At 38.0% G+C, this 16,322-nt stretch overlaps 1 long non-coding RNA gene across 2 annotated transcripts in view; it reads right to left on the bottom strand.

The window, feature by feature from the left end:
- The window catches only part of LOC116636328, a 50,859-nt gene that overhangs the window by 24,080 nt on the left and 10,457 nt on the right, over window positions 1-16,322 (bottom strand). For both annotated transcript variants that reach the window (XR_004300321.1, XR_004300322.1), the window contains exon 2: window positions 12,946-13,000. This is a non-coding gene — a long non-coding RNA (uncharacterized LOC116636328). The remainder of the gene's footprint in view (window positions 1-12,945; window positions 13,001-16,322) is intronic.

Here is a 16,322-nt window from a genome sequence, read left to right as displayed (position 1 = left end):
AGAACATAACTAAAAGTCCCTGTCAGAAGCTGCCTGTTGTTAATGAGAAGACTGTTGGAATAGAAGAATATAATAAAAACCAACTGTCCTTCCCAGCTGACTTAATTTTTGAAGAGACTGAAAAAACACAGACATGTGACCTGTGGCTTGAGAAAAGCCCAAATGAATTCCTCCAACATATTTATATTCAAGCTTGACCCTGCAAAGATCTTCATTTTCTGCTCCAAGGATGCTATGGCATATGCACCTTCTTCCTGACTGGGCCTCTGAAAGGCAGTAGGTCCTCCAGGGGCACTGATCATCTCAGAACAGTCCATACAGGTTCTGTAAATCTTGTACAGAATTTAAGATCCCACCAGCTCTTATTTACAAAGCTCTTTGACACCTATTCACGGATTTATGGTTCAGAATGAAAATGCTTAGGATATACAGCCTCCCAGAATGTTCACTGTTTTCCTTTTGCTGTTTAGAAATAGGAAGCTTATTAATTTTTAAAAATATTTAATTTATTTATTTATTTGAGAGAGAGAGAATGAGAGAGCACAAGCAGGGGGAGGGACAGAAGGAGAGGGAGAAGCAGGCTCCCCACTGAGTAGGGAGCCCGATGTGGGGCTCGATCCCAGGATCCTGGGATCATGACCTGAGCAAAAGGAAGATGCTTAACTGACTGAGCCACCCAGGAGCCCCGGAAGCTTATTAATTTAAAGCAAATGTCCACAGAACATGCATCATCCTTCAAATAATTTGGTAATACCTACCAAATTTTAAAGGGGAAGATGAAACAGGTAGCAGCATAGCTTTGAATCTCCCCAGGTCCCTTCACAAACAGAATAATTAGACAGCAAAACCAAAACCCCTTGAAAATATTTATAGGAAAGCTAGGTGACAAAGTATCCCCATGAACTTCAAAACATAAGCAGAAGGGGATAGCCACAAGACCTGCAAATTATCAGCACCTATGTAAGAAGAAGCAAAGGGAAGGCACAGTGTATCAAGAAACTCTGAGAGCAGGGAAGCTCAAGAATAGCCAACAGGTATTCACTGGAAAGTACAGTGGGTCAACATGATAAAAACAGCTAAATCTAGAATTTTGTGGTTCATAGTGGTTGATTGCATGGAGCCCGCAGTAAGAAGGACTGAAGGGGTTGAAGTTGTGTCAACCCTATGAACTCTTTAGACTGACCAGCCAGGGCATTTTTCCAAGAGGGCCCGCACTGAGGAGGAAATTGTGGGAGTAGAACCAAAATTGAGTTGTACTAGGACAAGAGAGACAAAGGAAGAGAAATTTCAGATAAAAATGGGGAGAAGAACACAGCCAGCCACCTTGTTTTTGAACACTTCACAAAAACAACAGGGACGTCCATGAAGTCAGTTTTCCTAACTTCTCAGTCATGCCTTTAACAAAACCATGCCTCTTTCTAAAAGTTCAGGAAATCTGATTTTACATAGAAATGAATAACAGAAAAGGATGAAGTTCAAATTTCATACAAACATTATTAGAAAAAAGAAATGAAGGGGCAGAATGATATTCCTACAGACAATGAAATCACTTCAGAAAGGCAAGTCTTTAAACAGGATCAGAACAGTAACCTACTATTTCAAAATGAAGTGAAAGAGATTAGGAAAGTTATACATGAAAGGATAACAAATTAAAATTAGGAAAAAATCAGAAAGGAGAAGACAGAACTCAGAAGAGAATTAGAAATAAAAGAAAAATTTATTTCAGAAGTAAAAATGAGATCAATTCCTCAATCCCATTTACAATTGCACCAAAAGCCATAAGATACCTAGGAATAAACTTAACTGAAGAGGTAAAAGATCTATACTCTGAAAATTATAAAACACTGATGAAAGAAATTGAAGAGGACACAAAGAAATGGAAAAACATTCCATGCTCATGGATTGGAAGAAAAATATTGTTAAAATGTCTATACTACCCAAAGCAATCCATACATTTAATTCAACCCCTATCAAATAGCACCAGCATTTTTCACAGAACTAAAACAAACAATCCTAAAATTTGTGTGGAACCACAAAAGACCCCAAATAGCCAAAAGCAGTCTTGAAAAAGAAAAGCAAAGCTGGTAGTATCACAATTCTGGACTTCAAGTATTATTACAAAGCCGTAGTCATCAAGAGAGGATGGTACTGGCACAAAAACAGACAAATAGATGAATAGAACAGAAAAGAAAATCCAGAAATGGATCCACAACTATATGGTCAACAAATCTTTGACAAAGCAGGAAAGACTATCCAATGGAAAAAAAACAGTCTCTTTAACAAATGGTGCTGGGAAAAATGGACAGCAACATGCAGAAGAATGAAACTGGATGACTTTCTTACACCACACACAAAAATAAATTCAAAATGGATGAAAGACCTAAATGTGAGACAGGAAACCATAAAAATCCTAGAAGAAAGCACAGGCAGTAACTTCTTTGACATTGGCCATAGCAACTTTTTACTAGACATGTCTCCGGAGGCAAGGGAAACAAAAGCAAAAATGAACTATTGGGACTTAATCAAGATAAAAAGCACAGTGAAGGACACAGTCAACAAAATGAAAAGGCAACCTACGAAATGGGAGAAGATATTTGCAAATGACATATCTGATAAAGGGGTAGTATCCAGAATCTATAAAGAACTTACCAAACTCAACACCCCAAAAAACAAATAATCCAGTTAAGAAATGGGCAGAAGACATGAATAGACATTTTTCCAAAGAAGACATATAGATGGCTAACATACATGAAAAGATGTTCAACATCACTCATCATCAGGGAAATACAAATCAAAACTACAATGAGATACCACCTCACACCTGTCAGAATGGCTAAAATTAACAACACAAGAAACAAGAGATGTTGGTAAGGATGCAGAGAAAGGGGAACTCTCTTACACTGTTGGTGGGAATGCAAACGGGTGCAGCCACTGTGGAAAACAGTATGGAGGCTCCTCAAAAAGTTAAAAATAGAACTACCTTACAACACAGCAATTGCACTACTAGGTATTTATCCAAAGGATACAAAGATAGTGATTGGAAGGGGCACATGTACCCCAATGTTTATAGCAGCATTATCAACAATAACCAAATATGGAAAGAACCCAAATGTCCATCGACTGATGAATAGATAAAGAACTGGTATATATATATAATGGAATATTACTCAGCCATCAAAAAGAATGAAATCTTGCCATTTGCAATGACATGGATGGAGCTAGAATATATAATGCTTAGCAAAATAAGTCAGTCAGAAAAAGGCAAATACCACATGATGTCATTTATATGTGGAATTTAAGAAACAAAACAGATGAACATAGGGGAAAGGGAAAAAAAGAGGGAGGCAAACCATAAGAGACTCTTAACTACAAAGAACAAACTGAGGGTTGCTGGGGGGGGAGGTGGGTGGGGGATGGGCTAGATGGGTGATGGGCATTAAGGAGGGCACTTAGGATGAGCACTGGGTATTATATGTAAGGGATGAATCACTAAATTCTACTCTGGAAACTAATATTACACTATATGCTAACTAATTAAAATTTAAATAAAAACTTGAAATTAAAAAAAAAGAAGTAAAAATGAAATTAAAAGGAACACAATAGCCAATAAATATAACAAATAATACCTTAAAATGAGTATAAGGTAAAAATGCGGGGAAAAATCTCTAAAATCTATATGAAATGAAGAAAAAAAAGAAAAAGGTTCAAGAGAAAGTGACCAATATTGACAGTAGACAAAGAAGACACAACATACAATAATGGGAGTCCCTGGAGAAGAGACCCAAAGAACAAATATTTCTTTTGAAATATTCAAGAAACTTTCTTGAAATTAAAAAAGAAAAAAATATATAGAACTACATATAAAAAAAGTATACCATGTACCTGAGCATATTAATTCAGAATGATGAACCAAGACATATTCTAACAGTTACTGAATTTTAAAGAGAAAAAGCTCTTTGGGCATATAACTTTTCAAAGACAATGACTTACAAAGGAAAGGAAATTAGGTTAACATCAGATGTTTCGGCAATACTTATGTCCAAAGAAATGGAGTAATGTATTTTAAGATTCATAATTAAATGTGAAAGGATGATTTTATATCTAGAAAAACTTTCAGGTACAAAGGACACAAAGTGTTATGGCCATGTAAGAACTCAGGAGATATTGTTCCTGTGAACACTTCCTGTGTATCTACTAGTAAACAAGCCCCAGACTGACTGGAGACATATCAGTACCAAGAGTAGTGGTAAGTGTTAAATACATAGCTACTTGAAGAATCAAGATTAAGTGAGGGGTAAATGGGAGTGAGTATTGTATGCAATGGCTATATACTCTGACCATATAGATATACAATAGAGGCAAAAGCAAAGAGCAAATGAAAAAATGTAATTTGGGAGCTCCTGACTGGCTCAGTCCATGGAGCATGCAGCTCTTGATCTTAGGGTCTTGAGTTCAAGCTCCACATTGGGAGTAGAGCTTACTTAAAATAAATAAATAAAAGGAAAGACTGACTTTTTTTTTTAATGTAACTTCTGGCGATCATATTGGTGGTGGTAGTACTAGTACTATTGTTCTAAGCCTCTTATGTTTGTAAAAACCTATGGTACTAAATTCAAATTGGAAGTATCTAAATAAGCTCATGAAGTATTTTATCTTTAAAGACATACAGCTGTTGGGGCACGTAGGTGGCTCAGTAGGTTGAGTATCTGACAATTTCGGCTCGGGTCATGATCTCAGGGTTGTGGGATCAAGCCCCTCGTTGGGCTCTGCACTCAGCGGGGAGTCTGCTTGAGATTCTCTCTCCCTCTGCCCCTCTCCCCACTCTGAAATAAATAAATAAATCTTAAACAAAAAAACCATACAGCTATTTCCTAGCTCTGTCCACTGAAAAATCTTAGAAACTGGGACCAACACAGTAATGATGAATACAATTTGTGCCTAGACTGTGGTTTTGAAATACCATTTCATGCTTTAAAAAACAAAAACAAAAAACTAGGGCTTGTTGGAGAAATGGCAGATTCCAAGTCTGGGGCAACAGCCATACAGAATGAGGCTAGAGTATCTTGTCATATCAGACAGCGAGGAAGCTATCAAAGACCACTAGGGCCATGTTAAAAGGATTCAAGTACAGATGGAAGAGGCTCTCACTGGCCAAAGATGGAACAAATTGAGCTGCAGTAAAGATAATGATTGCAATGACTTGAAACCCGTAAGACAAACTGAATACATGTATGAACACATGAATTCATGCTAACTAAAATAAAAAGTCACCTTTGTAGGATAATGGTAGAGAACATTCATTATCTTGGAAACTGGTAAGTAAAGGGAAAGAACTAAGCATTTACTTTGCTTTTCCTATCTGAATTATACCACTGGGTTCAAGCAAATAATAGAAGAGAGGAAATGTCTTCCATAAATATTCTAACTAATAAGTGAAAAAGAAATAACATAATTAGAATATTCTGCAGCCCACAAGAAATGAATGGATCTAAGCACTGAACATCAGTAATTGCTAAAGTCACAGAGAGACAACTAGCCATTATGTAGCTTCTGATGTACCACTCATTCTCTTGCCAAAGGAATCAAACCTAAGTCTCATCAAGCCTCCAAATCCAGCCATCAGTTTGCAGGAAATTGGAGGACAGGGGAACATGCTGAACTACATCAAGAGTACATAGTTGGCAACATCCAGACTGTAGGAAACTCCACTGGTCAAATGCTGAGTTATTCAATAGAGAAATTGTATGGAAAAGAAAAGTTTGGAGGGGAAAACTGTAAATTTAAAGAGGTATAGAAGACATATCAGGATTTTTTTTTTAAATAGGCAAAATTAAAGTATCATGTTTATGGATGCCACTTGGGTAGTAAAGCCATAAAAAAAATAGAAGAAAGTGGTTTCTACAGAAGTCAGTACCACAATTAGTTTCAGAGAGGGAGGCAGTTGTGATCACAGACCATTTGGAGGGCTCCTGATGTGGGTGATAGTCTGTTTCTTGATCTGGGTGATAGTTAAAAGGGTACTTGTCTTATAACAATCCATTAAGCTCTGTAACTGGTTTGGTTTCCTGTATTTGTGATTTATTTCATAATAAAAAGAGGCTTTAAGGATTTTAAATGCACATATCTTTTGGCCTAGCAATTCCACTGCTAGGAATTTGTCTTTAAGATAAACTCACCAAAATATGCAAAGATGTATGTATAGATGTGCCCATTGCAGCACTGTTTCTAGTAGGTAAAACATTTGGGGTGGTGATAGAAATGAATATCTATTAGGTAGAGACTCATTGAATAAATTATGGTACATCCCTACAGTGGAATGTTATGCAGCCAAGAAAAAAATTAAGATAGGTCTATATAGGTTCCCAGACATATCACTAAGTGAAAAAAAAAAGGCAAGGTGTAGAACAATATTATGATGATCCCATATTTATATGCACACACACACACTGTATTTGTGTTGAAAATACTTGTAATAATATTTAAGAAATAGTTAAACTCCTTACTTTTGAGGTTGAGTGGGATGAGGGATGGAATCAAAGGGTGAGAATTTGTCATTTTATATGCTTTTATATGTTTTTAAAGTATGTGCATATTTTATTTTCATGAGTTTTTTTTAAACCTAGTTTAAGTTTTTTTAAACACTGGTCCTTTATTGTCATCTCAAACAATTGAGTGATAGGCCACAAGTAAGACCCGTTAACAAGAAAAGGCCACATTCTCCCTTTATGAGAAAATGGAGTGGGCCTTTCTTTCAGTTGACTCTCTGAATTGTGAACAAAGATGGTCACTGACTGGGGCTGCTTTTGGAAATCCCAAGTGATAAAAATCTCTTCTTTCTACTCTTGGGTACAAATGCAAGTATTTCTGATGCTCAGTTTCTAAACAAGTGAAGTCAAGTGCCTGACATATAACAGATCCATGGTAAATATAGTTGAAGCCATTCATTCAACAATTATTTGTTGAAAACTATATGTTAAGCCCCTATGATACGCACTGGGGATACAATAGAGAACAAGACAGATAAAACCCCTGCCCTCATAGAGCTTACATCCCAATGAAACATGTAAATGAATATTTCCTTCATTTATTCAAATAGTTTGCCTATTGGCTAAGTTGATCTGGGCTATTTATTGCCATATAAATGATGTAAACAAATAAAGCCATTTGCTGAGAAATAAAAGAGACCACGGACACACAGATTTCTGGAGTACTTTTCTCCAAAGAATGTATTTTTGGTCTTGAAGATGACAGCCTCTTATTTCTATGCTATAAAATTAAGGGAAGAATAAACTAAGTTAAAGTGGTTGACAGCTCTTAAGATGGCTCCCAATGATACTGCTTCCTGGTATTCCCCTCCCCTTGAGTGTGACCTGGTCTTAGTGACTTGATTCTAATAAATAAAATACTGCAAAAGTCAGTTCCGAGACTAGATTACAAAAGACTGACTACCATCTTTCTTGCACATTCTCTTGGCATTCTCTCCCATACTGGCTCTGAAGGAAGTCAGTTGCAATGCGTTGGGAGCTGTAGAGAGGATCACACAGCACACACACAGCACCAAACTGAGAATCTCCGTCCAACACACAGTGAGGAACTGAAGTCCTCGATCCAATGGCACTGAGTAAGCTGGGAGATGGATCCTCTAGCAGAGGCCTTGATTGTAGTCTTGTAAAAGACAGAGGCCCTTAGCAGGAGAACCCAGCTAAGCTGCACCTGGATTCCTGACAGAAAGAAACTTCGAGATAACAATGTTGTCATTCTGAGCTCTAAGTTTTGAGATATTTGTTACACAGCAGTAAGTAACTAATACGGTTGACTAAACCTCATCTTCCTTTGGAAGTAGACCACATAAGGTCAAGACATTTGCCTTTGAGAGCATTGTCTATCACACAGAGTGCAGTCAAATGCTCTACCACTGAGCTATACCCCCATGTCACACAGGGTGGACAGAGTAAAGCCATGATGGTTTTTAGTGAAAGCACCCCCCCTTGTCCTGCTTTGCTTTGTTTCAACTCCTCTCCAGTGAGCTGACCTTGTCTCTGAAGGCTCTTAGTTCACTAAGGCCTTTTTTTACACATTGATTTTGTCACCTTTTCTGGAAATGAATTTTTTCAATCTCATATTTTATTTGAAAACTGTAATTTGCAAGTACTTTAGTTAAGAATCATCCCAGACTTCGATTTATTCCTTTATACACTTATTATTTTCTGCACTCCTCTGCTTTTCTCCACTGTCTGCATTCCTTTACCTTTCTTTAGAGCTTTTGTTAATTCTTCCAGCTTTTGGTTGAAGCATAAGAATCTACTTGAGTAAGACTTCATTTTGCTCCCATATTTCAACATCCTTTTCTTTTCTTTTTTGAGTGGAACTACATTTCTTATATTATAGTCTTTGTTCCAAAAGCTTGTGCATGACTTCCTTTTATTTGTCATTTAATTAAGATGGAAGGAAAAATTCCACTTTAAGAGATAGACCACATGATTACTTTTAGTAGTTTCTATTGAGAAGAATGTTTGCCTTATTGTTTCTAGAACTTTCAAAATACTTAGTTCTTTGAATAGCATAGGTAATCCAGATTTAGGAGGCTTCCTCCCCCAGCCCCCAGAATGGCGATTTTTGGCTATATGGAAGGATTTATAAAGATAAGAGGGAAGGGAACATTTGGGGTACCATTTTACTTTGTTTTTCAAGTTCTGAGAAAGACTATTTGGAGTGAAGTATGAAATGACTCAAAGATTATTTTGACTGAATCAAGAATATAGACTCTCTAAATTACAAATCATTATCATCATCATCATCACCACCACAAAACAGAAAATACATTACTTTTCCTCCTAAAATATTTAAAGAGAAAAGCAGCCATAGCAGAAAAATGGCCTTAGAAGAACATGGCAATTTACATCTGCTACCAAGAAAAACACACATGAAATTATGTCCAATAAGTGCTTTCAGAGATCCCAAAAGCTGGCCCCCTTTCCTGAAAGGTTTTCCCTTGCACTGATATTCTGCCCCTTTCTAAATATGGCACAGCCCTGAAGCAATAACATACTCTTCAACCAACAACGGCAGTAACAACAAAGACAATTGCATAAAAGATCTTTAAAATTTTTGTTTTGTTTTGTTTGTTTTATTAACAACTTCAAGAAGGCACATGGCCCCCAGAGAAGCTGACCAAAGACTTGGTCCTCTAGCTATGTGGTGTTACTTGAAGTTGCTTCTCAGGGCAACACAGATAACTTAAATATGTATACTTAGGGATGAAAGACACTCCTTTCTGACTTTAAAGAAAATATGCAGGGATTTGGGAGAAGGCACATGAGGCTTTTCAAGGTGCCACCAGCCTTTCTCAGTCAAACATCCCAAATGAGAAAACATGGAGGCCAGCAAGGGCAGGTGCAGGAAAGGCAATGATAAGGAGGGCTGGCAAAAGTAAACCCTCGGTGAATTCAGCCCCAAGAAAGTAGATTTCCTACAGTGTAAGGAAAGACTTGTTTAGGCTTAGTTTAATAAATGATAAAGAGACACAAATTAAACTAGTGGCCATCTTACCATTGATGATTTCTTAAGAGTCTTTAGAGTATGTAATTCAATTTAAACTTGGAGGCCCTGTGCTGTAGGGCGGACAGGAAATCCACCTCGGGTAAGTGTGAAGTACCTTTTCCACACTCGCTGAGGGCTCTGGCGGGGACGAGGCATCTTAAGAAGCACCAGGATCACTGGAGGCCCTTGCCATCATTACTCCACATGAGTAAGTCCCAAACTGCATTTCTAGAAAAGAGGGGCTCTTCAGCAAAGATGCAGCCTTCCCAAGCCATACATAGCGAGGGTACTGCCAAGAAGCAGGATGACATCCTTGCTGCTTCTGGGAGAACAGATCTCTTTAGTCTGGAAAATACAAGTTACCTCAAGTTCTCCTCTCCTCATGGGTTTATTTGGAACTAAAGCTTGGAAGTCCAATCCCCAAGTCTTTCCTGAGGTAAAGACATGTAAGCCAGACAAAATGGGAAAGGGAAAGGGAAAAATACAGAGAGAGAACATAAATCGACATTTCTCAAAAGTGTCTCTCACCAAATTCCTTTCATCTTAGTGTCTATTTTGGAGTTGAGGAAACTGGGACAGGGGCACAATGACTGAGGGCATACAACCAGTTACTGACAGAGCTGGCCTTCTGCTATATCCTGTGTCTCTTTGTTTTTCTAATTTCCAACCTCTGTTCTAATCGAAATTGCTCTTGTTAGTTGGCACTTGTGTTTCTGCACCTAGAGTTTTAGACATATTTGGAAACTTCTTTTAAATATGTTGATCCACTCAGGGCTAAATTATCTGTGACAGCAAGAATAACTCCACCTTGGGGCATATCCAGCAGGATGAAGGATTCAGGGATAAATCATGTAGTGTTCCATTCTTCCTGGCTCTCGATGTTTTCACACAGGAGAAATCAGCTTCCTGGGAGCACAAAGGCCTCAAAAGGCCATCCTAACGGTGTCTGTGGAGGGAGGAAGTCAAAGTCCACAGACATCTAGGGTGACCTTGGGGAACCTGATTCCTCTCATGGCGATGATGTATGTGGAGCAGGTGATTTGGGAGGGACAGGTTAATGAGTTATTTGCATGTAGTTAAGTCTTGGGTCCTTAGCATCAGCTGGCAAGGCCATGTCCTCCCACCTCCTCTGAGAGTCACTGTTCAGCTGCATCTAGGCAAGGAGGGGAAGAGAGAGCTGTATTGCATCTAATTTTGAGAGTAATCATGACTGTATCAGTGCGCAAATGACATGTTCCAATGGGCGGTGCAGGAGTGTGCAGGATTGTTCAGCTATCTCGTATGATACAAGCATGGTCTAATACTTCCTCATATTCTTTCTTCTAATAATGAATTGCAGAGAACAAAATGTACTGTTGTGCTTTATAATTCAGACAGACAATACAGGTATTGGCTAACATGGTTTGACATGATCGGCTGCCTTTTTTTTTTTTTAAGTCAATCTGGCAGAAAAGCACTAGACTTATTGTGGGAGTTGTACTGGCCCTTCCAACAGTCCATTAATCAGGAGCAAGATAGCCAAGGGACCACGTTACTTCGCTGTAGCACAAAAAGGTTGTGGTTGTGAGTGGGCTGAGTGGGAACAAAGTTGTATCATTCCAGTTCTGATTGATTAATGCTGAAGTCACTGCTAAATAATGATTACCAGCCCCAGTCTCCACAAATCATTCACTGGGTGAAGGAGGACTCAGTTAAACAAACTTGGGCCAGTCAACACAGATTTTTCTTGTGGTGGGGGTGGGGTGTTGAGGGTGGAGTGGGGAAGAAGTGTGGAGACGGGAAGGGGGAAGAAAACTGGATCTGATTGAATAAGCAAAAAGAACTGCAGCTGGGGTTCTCATGGTCCCTTGGGCACTTCCCTTCCTCGTACTGTGGCCTTCTCCCAGCCTCTACACTGCAGTTCTCCACTGTCAGATTAACTCTGAATGCTACCATCATGAGTCTGGTCCTCTAGCACACTTGGGCCCCTCCTTCCAGATTCCCACAACCAGCCAGATGGAGTTACTACCAACTCCAATGACTTAACCCTCCCCTCTCTAAGGCTTTCCTGCCCAAATTCCCCAACTCCCCCTAATTCCTCCCCATTACTTGTTTCCGGGAAAGTACATTCCATAGTGTTCCTCTTGTCCTTTTCTCCCTGTATCTCTTTTTCATGGCTTGCATGCCCAAGTATGCTCATGCATGGAAAGATAACATTCTTCTACTTAGGTTAGATGACCTTTTCAAAAATGTTTGGTGTATTTCCACTAATCCTGGACATAGAGTAGGTAGGAGATTAGAGTCACAAGAATGTTTTGGATAATATGAAGTTTAAATCTTGCTTTCCTGTGTGTAGTTCTTTGAGACATATCCAGGCAACTAATGGGGAGAAAAATTTTAAGTTTTGCGTGAGCTCTGGTTGCTTTGGTGTCAGCAACCTCTAAGGCTGCATCTTGCCATCCACTTGGTAGAAGGTGCTTCCTGAAGATGCACTTTTGTGAAGTCACAACCAGCGTAGACTGAGCCAAATCCTGATTAAAATTCTTGCTGGCTGCTCCTTTTGCCAGCAGAATCCTGTGTCTCCACTTGTTGGAAATATATCTGCCTGTCAATGTAAGAGAACGCCAGTGCCTTTTCGATATTACAAACTCACAGTGTTCCTCTTCAAGAATGCCAGCATTCATAATTTTTAAGCCTCAAACTTTCAAGAAATGGAAGCAATTGAATTTCTCTGCATTTTAAAGTAGAAATGGTAATATTACATAGCTAGAAATTTCTATAAAGTATGGATTGGCAATAACATTATTTATGCTTTCAAAAATGGGTTCCTACTAAATTTATGCCTGTATCTCAGTCACAAGCTATGTTTCCAATACATTCTTTAACTTCAACCTACTTTTTTTCTTATCCCAGAAACTCTGAATGATTGCTCTGCTGCAGAAATTCACAGAAGTTTGAACTGAAATGAAATGTTTCAAAACTCAGGTAGACTTAAATGACAATGTATTGCTGTGAAGAAAACACTCTCAGTTGTAACATCTCTTACAGGAAAAGTTTTTAGACTTTCTAGATATGACAAAGATTTATGAGGTATGATTTCACAAGGAGAAAAAGCATTTTGGTGGGAACTCTTTTTTGTAAGTAAAATAGGAAATCACAAGAGTTAAATAAATAGATGAATTTCTGTGGAAATCACCTGTTAACTTAATTGAACAAATGAACTCCATTAAACTCTAGAAAACCAAACACACATTTGTTAGTTTCTAGTAATTTTTAAAATTTTTCCTACAGAGTTGTTGTGGGATTTATTATTTTGAAAACATGCTATTTTAACGATGGGTTGTCAACAACTTGATCCTAGTAAAATGGTAGAAAGTGTGATTAGATACCAGATGGCTTGGGTTTCCCTCTCATGCTGCTACTCACCAGGTTTGTGACAATGGCCATTTCTCTTCAATACTTTGAACCTCCATCTTCTCATCTGTTCAACAAGAATAAGAAATACCTGAACCCCCTATCTCTTAACACTGTTGTGAGGATCAAACAAGGTCCTAGTTGTTAAATCATTTTGAAACTATAAAGTGCTATACAATATGAGGTATTCCATTCATTATCACCTCAGAATTCCTCTCAGATTATATTGCCTCAAATGCATTATTTAGGAAAAGTACAAACTTGAATGCCATATGGAGTCCTTGTTGACACTGCAGATGTTGGTTAATTTTAGATTCTAAAAGAACAAAAGAACAGAAGCACTACCAAGCAAATTAGCCTCTCTTTAGCTTTTTCTTCGAAATCTCCTATTATACAAACACCAAACTAAAAATGGCAGGCTAAATATTATAGAAAATTACATCATTTGAGGCATTGAAATTCTGTATATCCAAGCCCTTTTGCAGAACACAAATTTATTCCCTCCAAAGCACATTGCCAATGAATTTAATGTTATAAGATAAATTATGGTTATTTCTTCAAGGACTAAGTAAAAGAATTTTAATCTTTAACTTTAAATAACACAATGCCAGGGAAAATGTAAAAGTCTTAGAAGAGTCACAAAAAAGTATGAAATCCATGTTGGTGGTCATAGTCTCTCTCAAACTAACAGAAAACTAAACTAAGCTCAGCCAGCCTTGTGCTCTGATTTTGAAGACCATATTTACAAGTAGGGATTTCTCTGTAGAACAGGTGTGACAGACGTGCACATGACAACTGCTTTTACAGCTCCATTAGTTTGGGAAGACCTGTCCTGATGGGCCTCATGTGTACCATCTGTAAGACATCTCTTTGCACCTTGTCAAATCCAACGTCCTCCTTACACATGCATAAGCAGGAGGTGTTTTTGTAAAGTATATGGATGGCATCTGTCATTCTTTTTGTTTGCACACAACCCACTAACAAAAAATATTTTGGAACAAGCTGAGCATTTTGTGTCTTGAAATTGTACTTACTTATTTAATTTATATTTATTACCTATAAATATATATATATATTTATAATGGAAGCAATGAAACAAAAAATGCTTCCTATCAGAACATATCCATTAGATGACCTGAAGCAACTTAAAAATGGTCCTGTGAATATTCTGAGCCTAGATTTTTTTTAAAAATTGAAGCATAGTTGACACACAATGTTACATTAGTTTCAGGGGTGCAACACAGTGATTTAACAAGTCTATACATTACGTTACGCTCCCCACAGGTGTAGCTACCATCTGTCACCATACAATGCTATTACAATACCATTGACAACATTCCCTAAGCTGAGCCTAGATCTTCAATACATTTTTCCAGAAAACTGTTAAGTTTTAGCACCTTAAGATACTGACATAATGTCACACTAATTAGAAATAATTTTCAGAGACCATAAATGTTTCACCTATAAAATATGTGTTCCTCTAAAGGAGGCAAAATTTTCAAAAAATGTTTCAACTTATATTTTAATAATTTGGTCAATACTATGTGATATGATATTTCAAAGTGTGTTCTGGTGTGGACTGGAAATATTAAAAGCAAATCCAAGGAGTAGATTTTATAACACTGCTTATTATGGAGGCTGTCTAGGCTGATTATTTTAGTATTAACTATACTATTAATCGTCTCCCTGTCCTGCCCATATGCTACCTCTTTTAGCACAGAAGTCCTAATAAAACAGGTGCAACTTGATTCCATGTTACATAGTTTTCTCAAACTGGAACAAATATTAACCCCCCTTCCAAAATATTTTTCCCTTGTGAAGAACTTTGGATTACTGCAGATGATTACAGACCTGAACCAGAAATGGATTCAAACAACTTTCATTCACTGCTGAAACTGAACTGGGACTGACCCCCAAAATAAATTGGCTTAATTCCCTGTAAGAGCAATATGAATCAGGTTGCCATCTGTTCCCTTCCTTCTTTAACTTCACCAGTGGGCTGGGTTTAAGCAAAGAACTGGAGGAGTCCTTGGGGGAAAGGGAGGAGGACTCTGGCTTGGTATTTAGATGGGTATGCTGCAATGGTAGAGTCACTCCAAGTGCAAGAAGAAAGGAGTCTGGGGATTAGCTGGGGAAATCATGTAATTTGTCAAACCATGGGAACAACATGAGTTGAATTTGCCTAATTTTGTTAGAAGATATTGCATCAACTAAAAGTCCTTTGCATGCCAAAGATGAAAAATGTAATCCAAACTAACTTAATTAAAAAGGTAAATTTATTGGTTCATGTAACTGAAAAATGTAGAGGATCTGGTTCAGGTGAAGTTTGATCTAGGGCTCAAACAGGGTGACCTAGGACTTGATTTCTCTCTCTTCTTTTCTAAATTTAGCATCTTCAATATTGGCTCCATTCTTTTTTTTTAAATTTTTTTTATTAATTTTATTTTGTTAGTCACCATACATTACACCATTAGTTTTTGATGTAGTGTTCCATGATGCATTGTTTGCGTATAACACCCAGTGCTCCATGCAATACGTGCCCTCCTTACTACTCATCACTAGGCTAACCCATCCCCCCACCCCCACCCCCTCTAAAACCCTCAGTTTGTTTCTCAGAGTCCATAGTCTCTCATGGTTCGTCTCCTTCTCTGATTTCCCCCCTTTCATCTTTCCCTTCCTACTATCTTTTTTTTTTTTTTTTTAACATATAATGTATTATTTGTTTCAGAGGTACAGGTCTGTGATTCATCAGTCTTACACAATTCACAGTGCTCACCATAGCACATACTCTCCCCAATGTCCGTCACCCAGCTATTGGCTCCATTCTTAGGCAATGTCTTCACGTACCCAGTATGGATGCAAGCCACTCCATGGAGTACTTGCCTCTAGGTTCAAATTCAGAACCAACTTTCTAGTAGGTCTAGAATGGATTACTGTGGCCAGAGGAATAGGATATACTAGATGACCTAGACTAAGGTCATATGTTTCACCCCTGAAGGAGGGGGGTGTAGACATCAGTCTTTTCCCCAAGCCCAGGGACTGAGAGTAAGGGAGGACCATAGTCCCCAGAACAAAAGGAGAGTGTAGTCAGCAGAATGGATGTTCTCTACAGATACTCAGGGATCAGATGAACAAATAATTTCAGCAAGTATTATTTTTCACTCAATAAGGAATTCTGCTGATATAAAAAGAACAAAAATATGAATAAGATTTACTATTATTTACAGATGATACAACTGTCTACCTGGAAAGCCCAGTGCCAACCAAAATCCAAAGAGAAGTTTTTAAAAATTGACAATTGTTCTAACTCTCTTATGGAAGAATAAATAAAAAATAGAGGAGGAGGAGGAGGGGAAGGCGGGGAAGGAGAGGGAGGGGAAAGAAGGGGA

The sequence above is a fragment of the Phoca vitulina genome, unplaced genomic scaffold (assembly GCF_004348235.1).
Source record: "Phoca vitulina isolate PV1807 unplaced genomic scaffold, GSC_HSeal_1.0 scaffold12, whole genome shotgun sequence".
Lineage (NCBI taxonomy): Eukaryota > Metazoa > Chordata > Mammalia > Carnivora > Phocidae > Phoca > Phoca vitulina.
The sequence above is the reverse complement of the archived record's forward strand: the minus strand, read 5'-3'. Positions and strand labels throughout refer to the sequence as shown.